The following is a 10,441-nucleotide window of genomic DNA, read 5'->3' as shown; positions in this document are numbered from 1 at the left end:
AAAAACAATGTGAACAGCAGTTATAGTGACAAGGATCCTCTGTGAACTCTATAAGATGACAAATCTATACAAAAAAAAAATATGAAAAAAAAAGTGTTGCTCAAACAACCATATACGTAATACCTAAATATGCAAAAACCTCTTCGAGGCAAACAGGCTACTACTACTTTCTTCCAAGCCAAAATTGCTACTAAAAAAAAATACAAAAAAAAAAAAAAAACGAAAGAAAGAAAGAAAAAATTATGGAATTTCATCATCATGTCCTCCTACGCCCATTAACGTGAAGGGCCTTTATAGGTACAAAATTTACCAATAAAATGCTCGAATTATTGAAATTCAGTCTTCTTATTCAATTATTAACCTGGTTACACCAATAAGATTACACAAGATCAACTGACTTGAAGAACAACAATTATCTGGCGAGCAGAATAATGTGCAAGGAAAAAAAAATTGCTGATTAAAAGATATAGGGGAAATGTTACAATTAAATATAAGTATGAGACTAAAAGGATGCTATAAAAAAATTATTCAAACCATCTAAAGTTTGTCGAGCAAGGACAACTGTAAGCAAAGTATAATTTAAAAAAACTAAAATTACATTAACAAAAACATTACTCACCATTTTCGTTCTCCAGCTCGTCCAGTCCAGGGTCACACATACGCTGTCTGCAAAGAAAAAAATATTTGTTAATATTTCCATTTTTAATAACGTTTCGAACTGGATTTTTAAAAATTTGGCTACATATATAGGCACTGGGGCATCCCAGACCATCCAAGACTGGAAGATGCAAAATACACCGGAAGATGCATTAGCAACTCTCTGGTGGATATACGAGGTGCCTCACACTGAGGGACCTGGGGGAACCCAAACATAGAATAAGGCAATAAGGTAAGGTAAGTCTCTCTCTCTCTCTCTCTCTCTCTCTCTCTCTCTCTCTCTCTCTCTCTCTCTCTCGTGGATATACGAGGTGCCTCACGCTGAGGGACCTGGGGGAACCCAAACATAGAATAAGGCAATAAGGCATAAGGCTCTCTCTCTCTCTCTCTCTCTCTCTCTCTCTCTCTCTCTCTCTCTCTCTCTCTCTCTCTCTCTCTCTCTCTCTGGTGGATATACGAGGTGCCTCACACTGAGGGACCTGGGGGAACCCAAACATAAAATAAGGTAAGGCAAGGCCATTCGACGATTAAATGCCATTGAGGGAGAAAACTCGGATGTATTATGAAGTAAAGGTTGAAAAGGTTTGATTGTAATAAGATAAGGGGAAGAAGCAGTAAGAAAGAAAGGAACGAGGAAATAAGTATGAAAGGAAAAGGCAATAGGGATGAAAGGAAGGGGCAATAAGAAAGAAAGGAACGAGGAAATAAGTATGAAAGGAAGAGGCAATAGGGATGAAAGGAAGGGGCAATAAGAAAGAAAGGGACGAGGAAATAAGTATGAAAGGAAGAGGCAATAGGGATGAAAGGAAGGGGGAATAAGAAAGAAAGGAGGTGGCAATAACACACAAAGTTTTAGGCAATAAGAAAGAAAGGGAGAACCAATAAGACAGACATTAAGTCAATAAGAAAAAAAAAGGAAGAGGCAGTAAGAAAGAGAGAAACGAGGAAATGAGGATAAAAGGAAGAGGCAATAGGGATGAAAGGAAGAGACAATAATATAGAAAGGAAGAGACAGTAATAAAGAAAGGAAGAGGCAATAAGAAAGAAAGGAAGAGACATTAATAAAGAAAGGAAAAGATAATAAAGAAAGGAAAAGATAGCAATAAAGAAAGGAAGAGACAATAATAAAGGAAAAGATAATAATAAAGAAAGGAAGAGGCAATAGGGAAGAAATGAAGAAGCAACAATAAAGAAAGGAAGAGGCAATAAGAAAGAAGTGAAGAGGGAACGGATGAAGAATATTAAAATCCAAAGCAAGTGCAACTTAGAGCCAAAACGAACACAACCAAGACACTTAAAAGTATTGCCTACAGGACACATTGCGAGGGGCACTGTCAACACTATTCCCCTACACGATATAATAACGATTCGGTAAAATCTTAAACAAAACTTTTTTTTGAGTTTTTTTGACAGTAAAATACAATTAGTCCAAAAATACATTTTCTAACGTACTCATCTTTGAATAGGCACTCGTGAACGATACAAGATTATTTCCGTTAAATATATATTTCACTTTTAATTTAGAATTTATTACTTTATTTATTACTTTATCTGGATTGTTTTGTCGAACAGTAAACTGAACAGTCTTGAATAGTTTGAACTGTAAATTCAAAATGTGTTTTCGATTTTGGGAATAAGTTTGACGTGAAGATACATACAACAAGCCTCTTTATCCGCTTATTATTTTCAATTTTTTTATAGTATAGGCCTATATAAGAAAGAATTAATTTAATGTTCCTATAGTTATTAAACTTCTAGTTTTTCCTTGTCTCCTTTCCTTACTGGGCTATTTTCCCTGTTGGAGCCCTTGGGCTTATAACATCCTGCTTTCCCAACTAGTACTGTAGCTTAGCAAGTAAGTAAGTAAGTAAGTAAGTAATAATAATAATAATAATAATAATAATAATAATAATAATAATAATAATGATAAGTAAAAAATTCTCAACATCCTAAGATAAATTTCACGAAAGAGGAAGAAAAAACTCATAAATTACCATTCTTAGATATAATAATAATAATAATAATAATAATAATAATAATAATAATAATAATAATAATAATAATAATAATAATAATAATATAAGGGAGATATTTAGTATCCATGAAGACAGTTCATAGAACGAAATTTAACAATGTATAACACATTTATCTTGCTTTAAGAGCACCACTTCAAGTGAAAACATTTCACCAAATAAACATACACCTGCTATGAATAAAAGTTACGAAACCTACTGAGTTGCATAACCACACACAGACACAAAGACACCCACCACGATGAAGAATGAAGGAGACGGTACCCTTTAAAAAGCAACACAATAAAATAAAACTGGCGAAAAAAAAAGGTTGAAAATTCTTAAATGTCAGGATATGAATATATCCTCACAGGCGAGACATCTGGATGAATAGACCGCAGAATGAGAGACAGGCTGACGTTTGTAAATGTCTCAGAAATTTACAACGGACCAGGAAATGTTCCAGGAATTCCACCCAGTGTGATTAGAACATTCCAGAAGACGAACAGCCAGGGACAAATGACTTCTGTGAGGCGTGCGCGAGAGAGATGAGATGGCAAGATAAAGAAATTAGAGTGAGCAATGATAAAAGTCTTACTGATATCAAAATATTAATAAAAACGCTACTCGTAATGCTGATGAAAATAACAAGAATCTACCCTATATGATAAAGAGCAAGTGTCTCATATATATATATATATATATATATATATATATATATATATATATATATATATATATATATATATATATATATATATATATATATATATATAATAATAATAATTTATTTCTGGTCACGCTAGCGACATTACCAGACGTATAACTAGGCTACCTGGTCTCTCCCCGCCCCTCGGGTCGGGGGAGAGGAAGTAGTCATACCCTGATGAGAGAGATTGTAGTTTGGAAAGGGGGAGTGGGGTGGGAAGGTTTGAATTTGTCTATGCGTATGAGTCCATATCTAAGTATTTAGCCCTCATTTTTGACGGGTTGCGTACACTAGTACCTATAATAATAACAACAGCAACTAATCATCATTTACACTGTTGACGGTTAACGAGTTTAAAAGAGAAGTGATTTACTTCAAGAGAGGTATTCATTTTGAACATTATATAAATGTTCTCACCCTGCATAGCTTTCATAATATACTTCTGATCATTTTTATTTCAACTAATAATAACCTTTATCATGATTTACTTTATATATTTATCTATATACCAAGGCACTCCCCCCAATCTTGGGGGGTAGCCGACATCAAACAGAAGAAAAAAGGGGACCTTTCCTCTTTACGCTCCTCCCAGCCTAACGAGGGATTCAACCAAGTTTGTCTGATACTGTTAGGGTGCCACAGCCCACCCTCCCCCGTTATCCACCACAGATGAAGCTTCATGAGCTGAATCCCCTACTGCTGGTACCTCCGCGGTCATCCAAGGCAACCGGAGGAAGCAGCAGGGCCTACCGGAACTGCGTCATTATCACTCGCCATTCATTCCTATTTCTAGCACGCTCTCTTGCCTCTCTCACATCTATCCTCCTATCACCCATAGCTTTCTTCACTCCATCCATCCACCCAAACCTTGGCCTTCATCTTGTTCTTCTCCCATCAACTCTTGTGTTTGAGATGAAGTGTCTGAGGAGTATGGCTGGTGTATCTCGAGTAGACAGAGTTAGGAACGAAGTAGTGAGGGTGAGAACGGGTGTAAGAAATGATTTGGCAGCTAGAGTGGATATGAATGTGTTGAGGTGGTTTAGCCATGTTGAGAGAATGGAAAATTTACTTTATATTATTCAAAATGTACACATCTCCCCAATGTAATGAAGAGTATGTACATATATACATACATACATGTATATATATATATATATATATATATATATATATATATATATATATATATATGCAATGTATACTGTTTGTTTAGTACTGATGAAGAAGAAAATACATAGAGTGCCGTAAGTGACACAAAACAATCTTACATCCGTAAGGAAAATGAAACTTGCGAAGCACGAGGCACAAACCCCACAAACACTCAGAAAGGAGAAGAGGAAAAGCATCAAAAAGCCAAGATTTAAGATGCAGAGAGGCATCAGTACAGAACTGCACTTGAAGTCTAAGTAAGGGTTGTTTAACCTAGCAGGTGGACAACCCTACCTTCCACCTGGAGGGTGGGAAGACCTACCAGCATCTAGCGGGTGGACGGGCCTACCCTCCATCTGGTAGGTCGGTGGGCGGGCCCACCCTCCATCTGGTAGGTCGGTGTACGGCCCTACCCTCCACCCGCCAGCAACTTATGTTTACCTCATTAAGAGCTTTAATGGCTGTTCTAGCTTTTCTAAAGTGTTACAGTGAGCCCTCCTTGTTCCAGGGGGTTAGGTAACAGAGATAGGCGCGAAAAGCGAGAATCCGCGAATACTTGCTGCCTAGGCTGAGTTAACTCCTAACCTACCAACTCACTACACATTGTCTTTGCGTGGTTGACTAACATACTAAACAACCAACTGTACTGCCTAATATGGTTTTAACTTTGTTTCTATCACAGTGTAAGTATTGTGTTAATGAATGAACACATTTCAATAAGTGCACAGTACAGTACTGTAAATGTAGCATGTGTACTATGTACACAACATGAGTCATCGCCACACACATAAGTACATATAATATATGTACTAGCATTACAGTACAGCTTAATTAGCAAAGGTAACACTAGTACAGTAATTGTTCGCTGTTTTTGGCAAATTGACTTGCGCCACTGAAAATCATCATATACGTAGCCTATATCTACATTACTACTGTAAAGTACTGTATTGTGTTTTTTACTTTACACAGTACTCTATAGTAGTTTACATAAACAATAACAATATAGTATTACACAATGAAAACACTAACACAATAAAAATAAAAAAAAAAGTATCAATACAGCACCACCAACTGTTTACGTACGAAGTTCCCCATATTAAGTCTGAAGCACGAAGCAACTCTTTGAGCCGTTAACTGTTTGGTGTGTGGAGTAGCGTACAGTAGATATCACATTTTATACGAAAATCACTATAAGCACACTGGATATGTACAGGTTTTTTACATCGCAACATAATTCTGCACAAAAAGGACCGAAGTGGGAGATGCACATAGGAGAGACAAAGCAAAATTGACGCCGAGTGAGCGAGAGATATGGGGTTTTGTGCTGTGAGGAGAGGGAAACGTTGCAAAGCATGATTGGTGCAATGGATAGCGGTTGATTTGAAACTATATGGCCTCAAGAGTGCTTATTGTAAAACCGCGAATACATGATTATTTAATAGGCTATAAGGTTCTCTGTATCGCAAATGACGAAATCTGCAAAGATAGAACCAGCAAATATCAAGGGCTGACTTTTTATTAAAGGACGATGGTCTTTATTGTATTAATGAGGAACATATTTATTTAAATGCTACCAAGGTTTCTTAAATCATGTATTTTTTCCATCTCATTAACTTGTGTTTCATCTATTACTGACCCTGAATATTGGGGCCAAACCATCCATTTATGGATTTTCCTACTCCCCATATCAAATACATTACAGTACACATTATAAATTTTTTAAATTTAATTTTTCACAGCTATACAAGCCTAAGTTATTTGATATGGAGACTGTTTCAGTGTGGGCGGGAGACGATCGATAGAATTGTGTAAGGAGAGGTTAAAAGACTGGTGGAGGTTGCAGGTGAAGCCCACCCTGCCCTGGAGTTTTGCTCACTTTTGACATTTCAGCCCAGGACTGGGAGGAGTGGTTGATGAGGGAAGTCAAGTTTGTATGGTTAAGAAAAATAAAAATTACTTTAAATATCTCAAATTTTTTAATCAAATTGTACTTTTTCAAAATTTACAAACCTGAGAGTCTTAACAGGAGTATTACTTCCAAGAAGCTGGAACCAGCCTTTAAGCTTTTTAACGAAGTAAACACAACTGCCCTCCAGGTGGCAGGGAAGCACCACCCACCTGACAGGAAGGGCTATCTTCACATTGACCTTTGGCCTGGGACAAGCGGGATGGTTGAAGTAGGTAGTGCAACTTGAAAATCTCAAGCTTGTAAGGTTAGAAAATTTAAATTGATTATAAAATGTGAGATTTGTTCCTATTCGTATTACTGTACAACCTTTGACCTTTAATAGGAGACTCATCTTGAGGTGGTGTGAAAGTCCCTATACAGTACAGTATCCTATACTCCTATTAACAATATTTCGGATGTAACAGTATGATTACAGAGAACAGAAAAATAGCAAAATAAATCTTATTTCTATCATAGAACTTGAAAATATTGTATAATTAACTGAATCAAACCATTGATTTACAACCTTTACAAAGGAGTGAATACACACTTAACAAAGGCATGAGTTCAAAGGCGCGAGTTGTATACCTTTGCGCTCCAGCCTCTGTTCGAACATGGACTTGGCTCCCATTTCCCATTATCAGGCTAAATATATCAAACACATTTGTACCCTAACGTTTCATTACTAACATGAAAAATACGAGTTTTAATTACATCAAATATTCTAATATTGAAAACAAATAACCAAAAGACTTAGAGTACAAAACATTGGGCCCCTCTATTCTGTTCGAACAAGTAACTTAAAACAGAAGCACCATCCATCAGTTTTTCCTAAAGGAGGATCTTGTGGCATGTGTTGAGATGACAAAAGTAACAAAATAGTAATTTTTTTATCAACATCTATAACTTCGTTAATGGAGGTTTCCGACAGTAGGTTATGGGATTCACAAGTATATTTACAAAGATCTATTCAATTATGAGAATTCCAATGTCCTAATTAATATTGCACTGTTCTATAATGAAACACAGAGTAGCAATGAGGTGATGTTTATTTAGAGTGAAGCGATCCACAGTGGAGTAAAGGCCATTTGAGTGGAAACCAATCTAAATGCCTTTAGGCAGAGCATGTTCCCTAGATTATCCTTCTTAATCGTTCATATTATAATTTCCAATTTGTATGCGATTATTGCAAGTGGGAGCCTAGTTCAGTATCAAGAGAAAATGAGAAAATAAAATTGATAATTTTCATGGAAACCAATTCGTTTGGGCTATTTATTTCCTTATTCCATTTCCTCACTGGGCTATTTTCCTTATTGGAGCCCCTGGGCTTAAAGCATCTTGCTTTTCCAAAAAGGGCTGTAGCTAGGATAGTAATAAAAATAATAATGATAATGGGTCCACGTGGGGACCGCGAAAGACACAAAAGACTGGGTCGGGGACAAAGGGTCGCACTGGGTAAGGAGAGCGCGTCGAGATGTTATCACGACGCGACCAGAGAACTTACTGGAGGTCGAGACCTGAGCAAGCATGCTCTCTGACCTGGGGGATAGCCTCAGGGCAGGTTCCACTCCACCTGAGGTTACCCCTCATAGAAAACGGGACTATGGGATAAACTACACAAAACTCTGGTCGGTTGGGAGGAGATCCCAGATACTCCTAAGAAAGTAGTTCGAGGTAAGTATTCTGTGTTGGAACAAGTTAAATTTTTATATTAAAACAATATTTTTTACGGCTTCAAGAAACGATAGTGTTATGTATTTATAGGTGCTTTGAACGTTTTCGGATAATGATTTTTGGAGGAAATCCTTAGGTTTTGAGGTGTGGTGGGTCAACTACCTAGTAATGTTAATGTAACAGTCAAAACACTAGAACTTTTGTTCGCAAGGACTTCCGATGCACGAAAAATTAGCTTTCCATCCCATTTTCTATGGAGTTGGGCACAAAAGTGTTTACCATATTACCTCCTAACTTATTGAGCTGAAGATTTATTGGATTTGGTTCTGTCGTATGCTTGCTTCGCTCACGATTAAACATTATCTCACTGCTCCTATCTTCTGGCAAGCAGAGCATGTTTCGCTGCGCGCGTTAACCCAGTGGGCTAGTATTTCGGTGTTAATCATCAATTATAAAAACTTAGACTTTGATAACCTCGGTTATTATTACCAAGCGATTCATGGATAAGGGTTTAAAGAGTGTACTAGTAATGTTTTATTGAAATATGCTGATTAGAATCGTGTTAATGCAAAAATAAAACACCAAAAAGTGATTCAGAAAAATATTGGGTAATTTTGTATATTATTCCATGGTAATGTAACCTAGGAAAAAAACTACTGTTTCTTACAGAAAAAATTACGATCTCTACAAAAATGACACTCGTTTCCGTCGCAAATGAATAGTTTCAGAAATATATGTACATCTATATCCTGTGATAATGGGGGACCCCCAGTGGGAACTCGGGGTTTTGGGTGGGGAAAACATACTGGGGAAACGATATATAATTGTTTTCCTATAGTAAATAACGTGAATTAAGCGAATTTGATGTTCATTTCAATCGGAAACAAACAGATCAACCAAATAGGGGGTAGGGTAGAGAGGCTATGAACATATAGTCAAACATTCAGGTGGTGTTAGTGTCAATATTTACTACTTGCTTTACACAAGGTGTGGAGAAACACACACATAACAATGGTAAAAATGAATAAGCATTAAAACAACAGTTTTAATATATCTGATACAGAGATTTGGTGCAAAATTTCAATATAACATTGCCCATATAAGTAAATTATCATTGCTATCACAAAGACTTGCCTACAGTAATACTAGGCTTGGTTAACAATAAAAGGTTGCAACTAGCAAAACTATCATAAATAAGAACAATATGTCTTACCGTGAAGTTGAGCATCAATAATGGGCAGGAATTTGACATATCTGGAATACTATGGATGACACTGAACACAAAAGATTTGAAAACTGGAATATGACAGATAAATTCCCGAGAATCCCGACATGGAACTACGATACGGGAAGAGGGATTCCTAGGGAAATTTCCCTTCAACACTGCTGCCAACAGTCCCAAATTGGTTGTCCTTCTATGAAAAATATTAAAACCTTTCCTGTAATTCCAGAATATGAATTCCAGTTTCAATACATCTGGATTCCAGAATAGGAATTCCAGTTTCAATACATCTGGATTCCAGAATAGGAATTCCAGTGTCAATACATCTGGATTCCAGAATAGGAATTCCAGTTTCAATACATCTGGATTCCAGAATAGGAATTCCAGTGTCAATACATCTGGATTCCAGAATAGGAATTCCAGTATCAATACATCTGGATTCCAGAATAGGAATTCCAGTTTCAATAGTATATATATTTTATTGTGATATTCGATTGAAATGTAGTATCCTATGGTTTATGCTAAAATTCCACCAGGGAGTCCTAGGGAAATTTCCCTTAACGTTGCTGCCAACAATTCCAAATTGGTTGTCCTAATATAAAAAATATTAAAAACTTTCATATGATATTAGTATATATGTCTTACAGTGATATTCTATTGAAATTTATTATGCTTTGGTATATGCTGAAATTAAACCATGCTTACAATTGTAAGGTAGGCCTATTCTCTCTCTTGAGGAATAGATGCCAGAAAACTTCAATCAATCAATCAATTCACTTTAGGGAATATGCCCCTGAATAGGATTATTTTTCTATATGGAGAATTTTATATCATGTTTATTTTCTCTATAAGAAGATTTGCAAACTAAAATTATATCGAGACTTTTTTCTAAGTTTTAGAAGTTGAAACTAAGGATATATATCATAATCTAGGTATCGGTTTTTTATTTGCTATATGGAGAATTTTATTTGATGTTTATTTTCTCTATAAGATTATTAAAAAAACCAACATTACATCGAGACTTCCTTTTAGATTTTATAAAAAGTTAAAACTATGGATATTTTTTTTTT

At 36.1% G+C, this 10,441-nt stretch overlaps 1 long non-coding RNA gene across 2 annotated transcripts in view; it reads right to left on the bottom strand.

Annotated features, from left to right (window-relative positions):
• LOC137655618 (uncharacterized) overlaps positions 1-9,567 on the bottom strand; it is a 44,810-nt gene extending 35,243 nt beyond the window's left edge. For both annotated transcript variants that reach the window (XR_011046839.1, XR_011046840.1), the window contains exons 1-2: positions 9,363-9,567; positions 620-666 (exon numbers count right to left, since the gene is read on the bottom strand). This is a non-coding gene — a long non-coding RNA (uncharacterized lncRNA). The remainder of the gene's footprint in view (positions 1-619; positions 667-9,362) is intronic.
• Between the last annotated feature and the right edge of the window lie 874 nt (positions 9,568-10,441).

This window comes from Palaemon carinicauda, chromosome 16, assembly GCF_036898095.1.
Source record: "Palaemon carinicauda isolate YSFRI2023 chromosome 16, ASM3689809v2, whole genome shotgun sequence".
In the NCBI taxonomy this organism is placed as follows: Eukaryota; Metazoa; Arthropoda; class Malacostraca; order Decapoda; family Palaemonidae; genus Palaemon; species Palaemon carinicauda.
Note: the sequence above shows the minus strand (reverse complement) of the source record. Positions and strands in the feature narration are given on the sequence as shown.